The sequence below is a fragment of the Sus scrofa genome, chromosome 9, assembly GCF_054392235.1.
Source record: "Sus scrofa isolate SSC_HxYL_T2T_F1_AM1 chromosome 9, Sscrofa_HxYL_maternal_Yorkshire_Landrace_v2.0, whole genome shotgun sequence".
NCBI lineage: Eukaryota > Metazoa > Chordata > Mammalia > Artiodactyla > Suidae > Sus > Sus scrofa.
Window position 1 is genome coordinate 125,743,266 of NC_139391.1, and position 17,522 is coordinate 125,760,787.

General features: G+C 39.0%; 1 protein-coding gene across 25 annotated transcripts in view; it reads right to left on the reverse strand.

The window, feature by feature from the left end:
- Positions 1–17,522, reverse strand: part of ABL2 (ABL proto-oncogene 2, non-receptor tyrosine kinase) — a 131,832-nt gene that overhangs the window by 70,292 nt on the left and 44,018 nt on the right. The window lies entirely within an intron of this gene.

The following is a 17,522-nucleotide window of genomic DNA, read 5'->3' on the forward strand; positions in this document are numbered from 1 at the left end:
AGTAGTTCTTATTGAATTACTTAAGAACACTGTTTCAAATGCTATAGAAAAACCTGGTAACAGAGGTGGATTATTTTAATCATTAAGACCAAACAATAATACCTCTCCAAAAAAAAATATACACAATGCAAATCCCCAACACAGTTGTATTTGAGAATAACAAAGAATTAAATGGAAAGTGGAAACTTCAGTAATTGTGTTGGCATTAATTAATACATACAGGAGTTTCCATTGTGCTCAGTGGCTAATGAACCTGACTAGGATCCATGAGGACTGGGGTTCAATCCCTGACCTCACTTAGTGGATTAAGGATCCGGCGTTACCATGAGCTATGGTGTAGGTTGCTACAGCTCCAATTCGACCAACCCCTAGCCTGGGAACCTCCATATGCTGTGGGTGTGGCCCTAAAAAGATAAAAAAATAAAAACAAAATAAAATTAATACATACAGAAATCCTCATTCGCTCAAAAACTTCTGCACTTCTCACTACTCTGTTCAAGGGACTATAGTAGTGAAATAACATGACTGGGTATTGGCTCTATGACTACTGGCCATTCTGTATAGAACCCTATTGATAATTCTACTAACCTCTTAAATAACACATCTTGAACTCAGAGCAGGGTTTTACTATTAGCAAAACACTACGAGAGATTCAAAGATCAAAGACTGCTAAGTTAGAAATCTGGTTAAAATAGGTTCATTTTAACCCTGGTTATAAAATAAAGTACAACATGTACTTAATAATGCTACACCTAAATACAAAGAAATAAACCTAAAATTCTGTGAGGAGTTCCATGAAATTTCCAAGACTGAGTTTTCATGTTCATATTTTCATGCATCCAGAGAAAGAAAAAAATCATCAAACCTCACACATGTTCGTCATTGAGTGCTATGAAATTTTCTCCAAGTGAGAGAAATCCCAACAGAGACCACATATAAATAATGTTCTCCTCAATAAAACTAATCACAGAGCAAGAACTTAAAATAATTCACAGCAAAGTAAAAAGAAAATTAATTCAACTTAAAAATAATAATAGGTTGTCAGCATTTTCAAATAGTCGACAAAGACTAGAATTAAAAGTTGGTATATGATACACTTCAAGAAAAAGTAACTCCTTAATCAGGTCTTGTCCTAGGAAAGATCATAAAGGAGACCTTAATGGGCAGGTACCCTCTTTTCCTGACCTCTCAAGAATTTTTCCTCTTACTTCCCAACGAGTTCATCCTCTCCTGATACTCCTACTACTCTCTATATGCACACACACACATAAATTCACAGAGACTGGCCCAGGTCTGTCTCTTTATATCTGAAGCACTGATGTGATTTTCCCTTTGATTAGAGAGTGGTATTATGGGGAAAAGAATGAATTACAGCTCTTTTCACTATACAGGAGCTAAGGGTGTTTACTCCTCCAGGCAAGGTTTCTAGAAAAATTATACTCTAGAGCCTTGGAATTTAAAGATAATGTAAGTAACTTCTACTAAGATGCTAATGTACAAATAATGGCATTGAATTCTACCACCCAATTATATAGTAATCGTTGCATTTTAATAGGTTACACACTTAAAAATTAAATAAATTCCCCCAAAGAAAGAATCATAGCCATTAACTAGCAAACAGACACTGCTGGTATTCCTAAAATCACGTCTTAAAGCCTATTCTTTTATATCTTTTGGAAAGACACATGGGATAGCTCTGTTTTAACTCTGGCCAAAAAGAAAGGAAATTTCCTCTAAAAACACTAAACTAAAAGGGTCAAAATGTCCACTCAGAACATGGTGGGGAACTCTGCACTGTAAAATATGTATATAAGCTTCATCTGGATATTGAGAAACTAGTATAAAAATCGTAAGTTATAAAGAAAAGTTGCAGTTAAAAAAAAAAATCTTCCATATCCATTCTTCTGAAACCATCAAAAATATTTTGAAATCATGTTCTAGGAAATAGTTTACATAATTAGAATAACATAGCAACAAATTTTAAAGCTACGAAGGCCTTTACTGGCTTTTTAGAAACAGGAATTCTTGTTGTGGCTCAGCAGAAAAGAATCTGACTAGTATTCATGAGGCACAGGTTCGATCCCCGGCCTCTCTGTGTGGGTTAAGGATCCAGGGCTGCCATGAGCTGTGGTGTAGGTCACAGACATGGCTCAGATCTGGCATTGCTGTGGCTGTGGCGAGGGCAATTTGACTCCTAGCCTGGGAACTTCCATATGCCTCGAGTGTGGCTCTAAAAAAAATAAATAAAAAACACTGACAGAGGTTAAAAAACAAACAAAAACACTAAAAAAAAAGTTAAAAAATGGTTGCAAGCTGGGCTTACACTAAGCATCTTGAGTATTCCAAAGATGCCCTTGAGCTCCAACCCAACCCTCTGGCTAATGCCAAAGAAGCTCAGCAACAGCCAAGTCAAGTTCCAAGAATAGTCATGACATACCAATCCCTTCCAACTACCGTCATTCTGAGGGAGACTGCCAGTCTTTGGGAGTATCTTGCCATGGGACTAAAGGCACTATTCAGAAAGGCGCTGAGTTGTTGTTACCACTACTTCCATCCTTATCCACCGAAACCCACACAGGAAAATAAGTAACCTTGGATTTAACACAAATTAATTCATTTAATTTAACAGCAATTACTTCATGTAATTCATTGGGGGCAGAATAGATTAAAACTGTTACTTCTTTCACAAACCTTGCTTCCTGGGGCTATCTGAGAAATACCAGGGGCTAAAATCAACTTTTGAAATGCTTAAGAAATGAGTTCCTGCTGTGGCTTAGCGGGTTACCAATCTGACCAGCATCCATGAGGATTCGGGTTCGATGCTCGAACCTGCTCAGCGGGTTAAGGATTTGGCGTTGCCACAAGCTTCGGCATAGGGCACAGATAGGCTCCGGTCTGGTGTTGTGGCTGTGGTGTAGGTTGGTAGCTGCAGCTCCAATTCAACCCCTGGCCTGGGAACTTCCCTAATATGCTGTAGATATGGCCCTAAAACAAACAAAAAAGCTTAAGAGGGTCCTTTATCTACAAAGTTGGGGTAAAGTGCATTAGCAGGTTACATGATCAGTTTAAAGTGAGGTTTTTGTCAGGGAATAAGAATTCACACTGTTCTCCTTGTTTAGTCATCAGTAGCCAAGAGGAAAATTCTTATTAAAAACCTCTTTACCTTTTAAAAACAAAAATAAACTTCTTTATCTTAACCCACCATGGCCTATGGGGGTGTTAACCCACTTCTAACAGAATGCCCATTAACATGAGGCCCAAGATTTCTGGCCTCCCTTACTCATTACATGTGTAATACAGTCTGGTATGTAATTGAGGTGTTATGTAAATATATTTTGTATGTATACATACACATACATACACATGTGTATCATCAGGGATGTAGTTATATAGAATGGAATAAACAAATTTTGGTAATAAAAGGTTCACGTTCCAATATGCCAAAATGCTACTGCAAGTCACAACTATATTAAAGCTTTTACTGACTTAAGCTCTAGCTCTTATTCAGCAAAATAATTTCTATTTCAAAATATCCATTTTTTGTTATTAAAACTACTCTTCTTTCAGGTTTTAAATTTGCGGTTATCCTTGATTTTCACTTTCATTAAGCATGTAGACATAATTTCCTTTGTGCAACTGACATTACCCTCTTAAAAGTAGCTTGCTTTCTCATAAGTGCTAAGTAGTATATAACACTATATATGACATATAACATGTAAATACTCTATATATCACTAATATAGAATGTTGTGTAGCAAACCTCTTTTTTGACATAAATGGTACGAAAAGTAAATTTCTGCCCAAGTACTATTATTATTTATGCCTTTTTGTCTTTTTAGGGCTGCACCCTCAGCATATAGAAATTTCCAGGCTAGAGGTTGAATCAGAGCTGTAGGCACCGGCCTACACCACAGTAATGATGGATCCAAGGCGTGTCTGCAACCTACACCACAGCTCACAGCAATGCCAGATCCTTAACCCACTGAGCAAGGTCAGGGATCGAACCTGCAACCTCATGGTTCCTAGTCAGGTTCATTAACCACTGAGCCATGACGGGAACTCCCCAAGTTATTATTTTTACATCTACAGAGTACAATTCAATAAAAGTTTATGATATTTCAATGTAGATGTGCCTGAAAAAAGTTTTCAAAAACTAACTTTTTGAAGTGGTTCATATCTAATAAGAATTTAAAAGTATTTGGAGACGAATATATTTCTATCATCAGACACATAGAGGTTCTATCTCCCACTGTACAGTCAAACTGCCCTTTTCTTTTAAAGGGCAAGAGAGGACAAAGAACTGCAAAGGTAAAAATCATAGAAATTCATTGTAATGTCAGTCATGGAATTTTAGAGACAGGAGAAACTTTATCGATTCTCTAATTCAAGCTTTTTTTTTTTTTTTGGCTGCACCCACAGTATGAGGAAGTTCTCCAGCCATGGACTGAATCCATGCCACACCAGCAACTCGAGCCACCACAATGACAACGCCAGATCCTTAACTTGCTGTGCCACCAGGGAACTCCTCAAGCTCTTTTTTTTTTTTTTTTTTTTTTCTTTTCGCTTTTTAGGGCCGCACCTGCAGCATATGGAGGTTCCCAGGCTAAGGGTCGAAATGGAGCTACAACCGCCGGCTATGCCACATCCACAGCAACACCAGATTTGAGCCGTGTCAGATTCCCAACTCCTCCAGCTCCATTTTTAACTGAAATACAAAGAGGGGTTTATAGACTCTATATATATAACTGAAGACCCTGTAGGTAGAATTATCTTCTAAGAATGAATCCACTGCAAACAGGGGTGTAAAAGGGCCAGATTCTATGGAAAAAACAGTTTGGTGAATTATCATTTGACCCAGCAATTCCACTCTCAGGCCTAAATGCAAAAGAACTGAAAACAGGGACTCAGATAATGATAATGCCTATGTTCATTGCAGCATTATTCCCAATAATCAAAAGGTGAACTATAAGAAATGTAGTACAACCCAAGTGTCCATCAAGAAATGATTGGATAGGGAGTTCCCTGGTGGCTCAGTGGATTAAGAATCAGGGTTTGTCATTGCTATGACACAGGTTCGATCCCTAGCCCAGGAACTTGTGCATGCTGCAGGTACAGCCATAAAATTTTAAAAAAATTAAATGAATGGATAAACAAAAGTGGTGTGTGTGTCTGTGTAACTATATAGACACAATAGAATATTATTCAGCCATAAAGAGGAATAAAGTTCTGATACATACTACAATATGGTGAACCCTGAAAACATTATAGTAATTGAAATAAACTAGACACAGAAAGAAAAACACTCTATGGTTCCATTTACATGAAATAGCTAGAATAGGCAAATTCATAGAGACAGAAAGTAGATTAGAGGTTACTAGGAGCTGTGAGGAAGGAGGAATGGGGAGTTATTGCTTATTGGTGATATTTTCTGGAAAGGTTTGGAAATTGTGGTGATAGTTTCAATACATTGTCAATGTAATAAATACCAATGAACTGTACACTCAAAAGTGGTTACAATGGCAAACTTTATGTTAAATGTAATTTACAGCAATACAAAAAAATTCAAGAGTAAATCCCATAAAAGTTGATGTGTTATATACAGGCAGGCAGCTCTGACATGGAAGAGCTAGCCTACACTAGGGGGAAAAACACAATAGAGATGTTTTCAATCTCACACTTTAATTTTTTTGAATTTTTTAAATTATTTACTTAAATCAAAATAAATTTGGGTTTTCATACAATTGCCATTTTTCATACAACTGCTGTAATAAATATTTATGATACCTATATTCAAGTCCCCCAAATCTAAGACATTTTTAGTATGCTTATAGTTTCCCTGAATATTGTTTCACCTAATGATTTCACAACTAAATTTAGGAACAGAGAGTCAAAGCTTAACGGTAAAATGATTAAGCTTCTGGATTCTAAAAAGGAAGAACATCTAAAATAAAACCTTCTTGTAAGAACAAATAATGTATCACCCACTGACTTAGTCATTAATTCTAGGGAATACTTAGATGACACAACCTTTGACGTCAAGAAGAGAAAGGAAAGCAACCCTGATAAAACGGAATGGAAATTAGGAAACATGAACACATCAACAATGGTTACATTTTAAGTGGAAACAATTTTATGAATCATCAATTTAAATTGTGCAAACTCAAATATACTGGTCTAGAAGGGTAAGGCTTACACAATCTTGTTCAATGATTTAAAGACCTCAAATGATTCCTCCACATGAAGATGAAATCTACAATTCTAATCTTCCTAACATCCCAATCCCAGAATAAGCAATCGTATTATACTAATTTTAACTTATGTTATATAGTCATTCGAATACTGATTATTTCACAAGCCAAGTGTCTAAGCAATTTTCACTCTGGGTAGGCAAAGAAAACTTAAAAGCCAGGAATATTCACTATATAATGCTACATCATGTAAATATTTGGAAACAAGCAGGTATATTAAAGGCTTTTTATAATAGAAAATGCCTGTGAAAATAAGCCATGAGCTAAGGAATACTAAGGTAAGTATGACATGGTCCCTGGTCCTCAAGAACCTCACATACTAATGGGAAAAATAAAAAAATCAGCTACTACATAAAGAAATGTAGCAAGAGTGCCAGCCAGTAGAGTCAAAAGCAGAGAAAGCCTCTTAAAAGAGGATTCCTGGCCTGAGTCTCAAAGGAAAAGTCAAGAGTTAGCCATAAAATAAAGTTGTTAGCATGTATAAAAGTACAACTGCTATATATATATATATATATATATATATACACACACACACACACACACATACAAATACATATATGTGGGTTTCTTTTGATTCGTTCAAGAAATATCTCTGTGGACTGCCTACTATTTGCTAGGCACAGACCATGTTTAGAGAACTCCATGTATTTTAGTATGGCTGAAGCCTAGAGAGCATGCATGAGACTAGGCAGGGAATGGACTACGAAAGCCTTGGATGCTCTCACCCTGAAGATGGTTAAGAAATCAATGAAAGCTGTTAAGGAAATGACCAGATCAGAGCTGGATACACTCTGATTCAGGCTTTCCTATACAATCTCTAAGAGGAGCTGGCAGGAAGGCTTCCAACAGAAAGGAAAGAAGGGGATATATGACCTAAATTTTGTAGATAATATATGAAGGAACATCAGCAACTAAGGTCTACCACTTCTCTTGTTCTGTCATCAGACTCCACCCCAGAAGGATAAAAAGTTTCCATGCCAGTGTCAGACAGAAGAGTAGTAACACTGAAGAAAGAACAGTTCCCCTGCTCAAAGAGCGTTCAGGTCATCCACAAGGAACCACTCGTTTTAAACAGTATTATATCAACAAAATAAAACTAGAACATTACCTGTTAAGATGGTGAGAACTAGTTATGACCAAAAGTTCTCACTTTTTGAGCATCTATTTACCAGGCATATTTCCAGCATTCTCCTTTGTTCTTTTCCTACCATATGGGTAATACGCAATCCTTTCAATCTATGACTATTTTTTGCTACAAATGTTAGTAGTATTATTTTTACATTTTATTGGAGTATAGTTAACTAACAATGTTGTATTAGTTTCAGGTACGCTGCAAAGTGAATCAGTTATACATATACATATAACCGTTCTTTTTCAGATTCTTTTCCCACATAACTTATTACACAATATTGAGATCTCCCTGTGCTGTACAGTAGGTCTTTTACTTACCTATTTTACATATAGTAGTGTGTGTATGTTAATCCCAACTTCCTGATTTATCCCTCCCCACAACCTTTCCCCTTTGGTTTCAAAAGGATGGTGTATTTTATGTTTTATGTACTTTACCACAATTAAAAACAACTTTTTAAAAAAGAGTTGCCGTTGTGGCTCAGTGGAAACAAAGCCAACTAGTATAAATGAAGATGCAGGTTCAATCCATGCATCCTCAATCAGTGGGTTAAGGATCCAGCATTGCCGTGAGCTGTGGTGTGGGTCGCAGATGCAGCTCAGATCTGGCACTGCTGTGGCGTAGGCCGGCGGCTTCAGCTCTGATTCAACCCCTAGCCTGTGAAATTCCACATGCCACAGGTGCATGGACACCCTATTTTTCCTACGCTGGTAAACATTTTACAAAAACGGAAACTATCAGATCATACTATATTTAATTATGTTTCCTTCATTCTTCCTTCGCATTTAAAGAATTCTTCAGGCTGCCCCGCCACCACCACAAAGCTCAATATTTAAGAACATAAAGAAAAAGTATGACAATTACTATCTTATGAGGGGAGAGAGGAGAATCATATCCCAAATGGACATCATCCAAAAGCCATGAGAGGAGTTCCCGTCGTGGCGCAGTGGTTAACGAATCCAACTAGGAACCATGAGGTTGCGGGTTCGATCCCTGCCCTTGCTCAGTGGGTTAACGATCCGGTGTTGCCGTGAGCTGTGGTGTAGGTCGCAGACGTGGCTCGGATCCCGAGTTGCTGTGGCTCTGGTGTAGGCCGGTGGCTACAGCTCCGATTTGACCCCTAGCCTGGGAACCTCCATATGCCGCGGGAGCGGCCCAAAGAAATAGCAAAAAGACAAAAAAAAAAAAAGCCATGAGAGACTTGCCGTGGTGCAAACTGCCACCATAAAGAATGCACGTGGATTTGGGCAGACACATTCTAACAGCCCAGCTGTTGGTCCAGGCATGCTGCTCAAAGAATAGTACACTCCTACTTGTCCGACTGTCCTCCACCCACCTTAAGCTCCCTTACAAAAGCAAGTTTAAACAAAACTGTCTTATTTAAGCTTCTAATATGTGTGTATTTATGTGTATGTTTTGATAAGATCAGGTTGGTAATAAACAGTAGCAATGAACCCCTCTAACATCATCTTTACTCCTAAATTAGTCTCTGAAGATTCCTAAAGAACAAAATAATTATTTTCATGTCTATTTCTCAAAAGTCTTGGCTTGAGACTGCCATTTAAGTTCAAAAAGAGGCTAAGAAGGCACCAACTTTCAGAAAACTGACACGGTACGGCAGAGGAGGGAGTACTGAAGAGTGGTAATAGAGTATGAGTCCTACCCAACTTACGAGCTTTGTGACATTGGGCAAATTGTCCAATTCCTCTGAGCTTCAGTTTGTTCATCTCTAAAACATGAATAATGATGCTTACACTATCTCTATCACAGGGTTGCTGTAAGAACTATATGCAATCCTACCTCAGCCACACTGTAATGCACCCTCCTCAATAATCTCAATTTCATGCAACCCCTTTTCAATGCATACTCTATCTGACTCATTCCTTCTAGGACATGAATTCTTATAATCATTTGATCCCACAGGACCTCAACACTACTGACCCAAATCTACTGACCCAATTTTTTCATTGTCCCTCACCCCCTGAAGTCCTTTCTTTTCTATACCTAGTTTAAGTTCCATAATCTATTAATAAAATGACTTGCTCTTCTCTCACTTGGACATATTCACTTTGCAAAATCACATGCCTGATTGAATAAAATTCTCTATTATCCTACTGCTAAAATCAATGTGGCTGGAGGGAAAGAAAACACACAACCAAGCTGACTAGTCTCACTTTATTTTGGGGGGAGGAGGGGGTGGCAAAAGAAATGCAGCTATAGGAGTTCCCATCGTGGCTCAGTGGTTAACAAATCTGACTGGTAACCATGAGGCTGCAGGCTCGATACCTGGCCTCACTCAGTGGGTTAAGGATTCGGGCATTGCCATGAGCTATGGTGTAGGTCAAAGACACGGCTTGGATCCCGAGTTGCTGTGGCTCTGGCGTAGGCTGGTGGCTACAGCTCTGATTAGACCCCTAGCCTGGGAACCTCCATATGCCGCAGGTGTGGCCCTAAAAAGACAAAAGACAAAAAAAATGCAGCTATGGCACGTAGAAGCTGCTGGGCCAGGGACTAAACCTGTGCCACAGCAGTGACCCAAACCACAGCAGTGACAATGCTGGATCTTTAACCAGTAGGCCCAAGGAACTCCAGGTCTCATTTTAAACTCATGCCCTTTACCTTCAAATGAACCCTTAATTATACCTGGGAATCACACTCTATTCCCCTAGTATATTTCACTCTCCCACTTCTCCAAATGACAATTACATGCTCTCTCCTCTGTTCTCAACCTTTTTTTTAACTTTTTTAATTTTTAACAGCAGCACCTGCAGCACATTGAAGTTCCCAGGGTAGGCGTTGAATTGGAGCTGCAGCTGAGGCCTAGGCCATTGCCACAGCAACACCAGATCAGATCCACATCTGCAAGCTAGGCTTCAGCTTGCAACAACAAGGGATATTTATCCCACTGAGCGGGGACAGGAATTGAAACCACATTCTCACAGAGACAATGTCAGATCCTTAACCTGCTGAGCCACAACAGGAACTCTTCTTCTCAAACTTCTAATGCATTCTACCACACCTTTCTTTGTCCTCAGCAGATAACTTTGCTGAGAAAATTAAAGCAACCAGAAATTCCCAAATTACCACCATACCCACATATCCACCCACAGTATCAGCACCTATCTGCACCTAAATGCTCTGCTTTCCCTTCCTATTATAATAAATGAACAGCTGTCTATTCTCTTTCCTTGCCAATCCCTTCTCTTGTGCATGAGCTCCAATCCGTACCATCAGCTAAATGATAACACTCCAGCAATTCCCTCCTCTCTTCTCTATCACCAATATCTTACTCTCCATCTATCTATTAGATCACTTTCATCAGTATATAAAATCCATTTGAGGGAGTTCCCAATGTGGTTCAGCAGAAAAAAATCTGACTAGTATCAATGAAGATTCAGGTTTGATTCCTGGCCTTGCTCAGTGGGTTAAAGATCAGGTGCTGCTGTGAGCTATGGTGTAGGTCACAGACACAGCTCGAATCTGGCGTTGCTGTGGCTGTGACCTAGGCTGGCGGCTACAGCTCCGATTTTTTGAGCCGTAGCCTGGGAACCTCCACATGTTGTGGATGAGGCCCTAAAAAGATTTAAAAAAAAAAAAAAAAAAAAGCTACTTAAAACATTCATAGCTATTTGTTAAATCAGATGTCCTGATGATTCTTATGAGCAGAATCATTTAATCTACCTGAAGTTACTTCTACCTCAAATATAACAATGAATGTCCCAAAATATTCCATAAATTAGACAGCCTATGAAGCCAAACTTGTCCTTATTAAATTGCAAGGCTTTATGAGCTTTTAACTTACAAAAATTTTAGCTTATAAAAATCTCCAGAGAGGCTGTAATCATGATGGAGAGGAGTAGGCTGTGGAGTATGGAGCTCACCTTCTCCCATAAATACATTCCCCGACCAAAAAAAATATCTACAGGTAGAATGATTCTCACAGAACAACTACTGAACACTGGCAGAAGATATCAGACTTCCAAAAAGGACAAGAAAACTTTCACATAAATGGGTAAGACACAAGGGAAAAAGAGAAAGAAGAGAGAAAAAGGAATCAGGATAGGACTAGCACTCCTGGGAGGAAGCTGTGAAAAAAGAAAGGAATCCATACACTGGGAGGCCTCCTGACTGGTGGGGAGATGAGCTGGGATGGAGGGGGAGCCTCGAAGCCTTGGAGAAAAGCACAGTAGCTGGTCCGAGGAAGGAAAAGCAAAGGGAGAGCTGCACGGGCGATTGCCTGATGCACCCCAGCCTCAGACACTCAGACTCTGAACGTCAGTCCTGAGGACAGGACTACGGTTGGCTGGGTGCAAACAGTCTGATGGGGCTAGAGAGTGTTGTGCCACAGCTGAGGGAGTGCAGGAGTAGGCCTAGGCCTGCCAGAGAACCAAGGCACCATAACTGGGAGTGCGAAAGGGGGTGCACAGAAACGCCATAGGAACTTTGTTCTCTGAGTGTGCATGAGGGCTCTCAGACAGCAGAGCACCTCTTGCTTGGGCTATGGGGATGGGCACAAGCCACCAAGGCCATCTCAGACTCCAGAGGTGGGTGTGGCCACAATGACTGCCCTCCCACCACCTTAGGGACTGATGCTGCTATAGAGGACCCTGCAACCATGTGCCACCTGTTAACCCCATCTCCCTGCATGCACAAACCATTGCCCTCACCTCCCTACAAGCATCTGTGGAGCACGTACCTGCACACACTGAAGAAAGAGACAGCAAGCATCCAATCCAAAAGCAGCCCTCAAGCCAAAAAAATAGTAAAACCCACATAAGCTACCCAGGGATGCTCCTGTAGGTAAACAACCCTCCAAGACTACAGTGGATAATAGTTTTCCCTAAATTCACAGATTAAAAAAATATTTAAGCAAAATGAAAAACAGGAACCATTCACAGTTAAAAGAACAAGAGAATTCCCCTGAAGGAACAAACAATGAAACAGACACCAAGTTCAAAAAGGAGGTAAAGAAAATACCAAAGAAGGAGTTCCCGTTGTGGCGCAGTGGTTAACGAATCCGACTAGGAACCATGAAGTTGTGGGTTCGATCCCTGGCCTTGCTCAGTGGGTTAAGATTCAGCTTTGGTGTAGGTCACCGACTCGGCTAGGATCCCGAGTTGCTGTGGCTCTGGCGTAGGCCGGCAGCTACAACTCCGATTAGACCCCTAGCCTGGGAACCTCCATATGCTGTGGGAGCGGCCCTAGAAAAGGCAAAAAAAAGAGAAAATACCAAAGAAGTTAAGAATGGCTACCGAAAGTTGCAGATCACTATAAAAAAGAACTAAAAACTCTAAGAAGGAACCATGAAAAATTAGAAAATTCATTTGCTGAGATGAAAACTGAGCTCAAGGCATAATAATGTAGAGGAACGAATAAATGACTTGGAAGATAGAATAATAGAAATCACCCCATCAGGAGACCCGACAGAAAGCCCAATGAAAAAAAATGGAAGCAATATAAGAGGTCTATGGGATAGTATAAAGCATGTCGTTCTGTGCATAAAAGGCATCCCGGAAGGAGAAGAAACAGAAAAGGGGATTGAAAGTGTATTTGAAGAAATTATGGCTGAATATTTCCCAAATCTAAAGAAGGAAACAGATACCCAGACATAGGAAGCACAAAGGGTTTCCAAACAAGAGAAACCCAAACAGACCTACACCAAGACATATTATAACAAAAATGGCCAAAGTTAGATATAAGAAGAGGATTCTAAAGGCAGCAAGAGGAAAAAAAGTCTTAATTACAAGGGAATTCCCCATAAGGCTGTCAGGTGATTTCTATACAGAAATGCTACAGGCCAGAAGGGAGTGGCAAGATATTTTCAAAGTTTTTTTGGTTTTTGTTTTTGTTTTTTGTTTTTTTTTGCATTTTAGGGCCGTATTTGCGGCATATGGAAGTTTCCAGGCTAGGGGTCCAATTGGAGCTGTAGCTACCAGTCTACGCAACAGCAACTCAGGATCTGAGCCACATCTACAACCTACAACATAGCTCATGGCAACACCAAATCCTTAACCCACTGAGAGAGGCCAGGGATTGAACCCGAATCCTCATGGATCCTAGTTGGTTTCCTTAACTGTGGAGCCACGAAGGGAACTCCTATTCAAAGTTCTAAAAGGGAAAAATTCGCAACACAAAATACTCTACTCAGCAAGATTATCATTTAAAATAGAAAAGGAAATCAAGAAATTCTCAGACAAATAAAAACTAAAAGAATACAGCAATACAAAACTTATCCTAAAAGAAATACTGAAAGTTCTCCTCTAAATAGGAAAGAAATAAGAAGATACAGGATGGAGGAAATCATATTAGAAAGTAGTCACTTAAGCCAATATACAGATTAAAAAAAAAAAAAAACCTATTTGTGAAAGTGATGATGATAAACACAAGGAATAGCAAAAAGGATAAATATGAAGATGTAAAAAAGGACATCAAAATCATAAAATGCTGCCATATAGCATTAGGAACTGTATCTAGTCACTTATGATGGAGCATTACGGAGGATAATGTGAGAAAAAGAATGTATGTATGTATATATGTGTGACTGGGTCACTTTGCTGTACAGCAAAAAATTGACAGAACACTGTACACCAACGATAATGGAAAAAATAAAAATCACTAAAACACAACACACACAAAATAAAAGATTCTACATCAAAAAAATCATAAAATGTAGAGGAAAATAAGACATCTAGACTTTTAGAATGCATTTGAGCCTGTATGACTATAAATTTATTTATTTTTGTCTTCTTAGGGCTGCACCTGCGGCATATGGAGATTCCCAGGCTAGGAGTCTAATCGGAGCTACAGCTGCCAGCCTATGCCACAGCCACAGCAACGCCAGATCCGAGCTGCATCTCATTTCTATTTCAGAGAGCAATCAAAAGCTTTACATACATATAAAAGTTAAGAAAATTCAGCACCTTAGTTCAGCTTTACAACAAATAATAAAGAAACTTCTCTAGAGAGTTCCCATTGTGGCACAGTGGCAATGAACCTGACTAGTAACCATGAGGTTGCAAGTTCCATCCCTGGCCCTGCTCAGTGGGTTAAGGATCTGGCATTGCCATGAGCTGTGGTGTAAGTCTCAGATGCAGCTCAGATCTAGAGTTGCTGTGGCTGTTGTGTAGGCCAGCAGCTGTAGCTCCCATTAGACCCTAGACTGGGAACTCCCACATGCCGCCAGTGCAGCCCTAAAAAAAAAGAAAGAAAGAAAGAAAGGGACTTCCCTAGGTGGAAAAGACCATGACAAGAAACAAGAACACTACAAATGAGAAGGCTCAATGGTAAAAGCAAAAATATAGTAAAGGTAGTAAGCATCCACACACAAATATGTTATCAAAACCAGCAATCTTGGGAGTTCCCGTCAGCGGTTACAAACCCAACTGGTAACCATTAAGGACACAGGTTCAATCCTTGGCCTTGCTCAGTGGGTTATGGATCCACCATTACCGTAAGCTACAGTGTAAGTCATACACACTGCTCAGATCTGGCGTTGCCGTGGCTGTGGCAATAGGCTGGCGGTTACAGCTCTAATACAACCCCTAGCCTGGGAACTTCTATATGCTGCAAGTGCAGCCCTAAAAAGGCAAAAAAAAATTAAAAAAAAAAAACAAAACAACAACAAAAACAGCAATCATGAGAGTATAGATGCACGATACTGGAGATCCATTTGCAATTAAAGACCAGCAACTGAAAAAAACCGTGTGTGTGTGTGTGTGTGTGTGTGTGTAGACTCCTATACCAAAGACTCATGGTAACTGCAAACCAAAAATCTACAGTAGATACATACACAAATAAGAAAAAGCAATCCAAATACAGCACTAAAGATAGTTATCAAACCACAAAAGAACAGAACAAATGAGGAAGGGAAGGAAAAAGACCAACAAATATAAACCCAAAACCTTAACAAAATCGCAATAAGAACATGCATATCAATAATTACCTTAAATGTAAATAGATTAAATGCTCCAATCAAAAGACATAGGATGTATATTTCTGTATGACTGAGTCACTTTGCTGTACAGCAGAAATTGGCAGAGCATCATGAATAAACCATAACTTAAAATACTAAATTTTTAAAAACCTATTGAAAAAATAGAATAGTGCCTGATTCTTATTGTGATTTGGAAGATTTTTTAAGACAATCTACATAAAGCACTCAGCTCTGTTTTCAATTTAAAAAATTAAAAATAATCTCCACATATACTTTTCATACTTTACTCTTCTAATTTAACTATGCAAAGTTTAATTCAAATCAAAATAAATAAGCAATATGCACAATCATAAAGCTGGCAATTAGAAAGTTTAAAAGGGAAGAGGAATGGAAATCTGAAACCACAATGATAAAAATTTTTTGAATTTGAAGAAATTTATTGGTAATTTGAAGGAACATTATTAAAGTGACTAAACTTAAAGATAAATTTTATTACTATATCAAGGGTCATTTACACTTTCCAGAGAATTTCTCACTCTGATTTGTGGTGAAAGATTATTAACAAATCCCATCATTTACAAGTATCTTAAGTTGTAAAAATTATTTGGGAAGGAACTAAACCTGAATAGAGATTTTATGCTATTTAAAAAAAAAAAAAAATATTAAAAGGTTTAGATAATGTATTCCTAGAAGTTACAAATTCACTTTCACTTGAAGGAAGATTATCAAAGCTATTATCTTCTCAATATAAATAGAGAATCTTTGTAGTTCCCATTACGGCTCAGTGGGTTACGAACCTAGCTAGTGTCCATAAGGATGAGGGTTCAATCCCTGGCCTTGCTCAGTGGGTTAAGGATCCAACATTAATGTGAGCTGTGGTGGACGCTGCAGACGAGGCTCAGATCCTGCATAGTTGTGGCTATAGCATAGGCTGGCAACTGCAGCTCCAATTCGATCCCTAGCCTAGGAACTTCCATATGCTATGGGTGCAGCCCTAAAAAGAAAAAAAGAAGGAAAAAAAAAAAAAAAGAGCATCTTATATGTATGCATAAAGCACAGGATAATCCTAAGACAGTAATTTAACAAAAAAAGAGAATTCCTATGTTTATTAAGTACAACTGAAATAGTCAAAAAATCACAATACAAACCAAATATAAGGCAAACGTTACAAAAGAGCAGTGAATCAGAAATCAGAAGACCGAAGTTATAATCTTTTCTCCACCGTAACTATATTTGAGAATTTACTGCTTCCACTTCCTAATGTGTAAAATTAGGGGGCAGGGAAGAAATCATTCCAAGGTTATTTTCAGCTCAAACCTTATGATTCCATAAATCAGAGTTTCTGGCTTCTTTTGTTTTCTTAAGTAGAAATAAAAATAAGGAGTTCCCATCTTGGTGCAGTGGTTAACGAATCCGACTAGGAACCATGAGGTTGCGCGTTCGGTCCCTGGCCTTGCTCAGCGGGTTAAGGATCCAGCGCTGCCGTGAGCTGCAGTGTAGGTTGCAGATGCAGCTCGGACCCCGCATTGCTGTGGTACAGGCCGGTGACTACGGCTCCGATTAGACCCCTAGCCTGGGAACTTCCATATGCCGCGGGAAGCGGCCCTCGAAAAGGCAAAAAGGCAAAAATAAATAAATAAATAAATCACATAATTGGAGCTAAAAGTAGCATTATACTCTCTGACTAAAAAGGTAACAATTATAGATAAAGACTACAGCAAGGGAGTTCTCTGATGGCCTAGCAGGTTGAAGCTCCTGCATTCTCACCCCTGTGGCTCTGGTTACTGCTGTGCAGCAGAGGTTCAATCCCTGGCTCAGGAATTCCCACATACTACCTGTGTGGCAAAAAAGAAAAAAAAAAAAAAAAAAAAAAAAACAGGAGAGAACCTGAAATAAATGTTGCAACTCTCTTTTAAAAAATAAAAAAAAAAAAAAATGCAGAAAAAGCCTTTGACAAAATCCAACACCATTTCTGATAAAAACCCTTCAGAAAGTGGGCATAGAGGGAACCTACCTCAACATTATAAAGGCCACATATCACAAACCCACAGCGAACATCATTCTCAATGGTGAAAAGCTGAAAGAATTCCCAATGAGATCAGGAACAAGACAAGGATGTCCACTCTTGCCACTACTCTTCAACATAGTTTTGGAAGTCCTAGCCACAGCAATCAGAGAAGTAAAAGAAATAAAAAGAATCCAAATTGGAAAG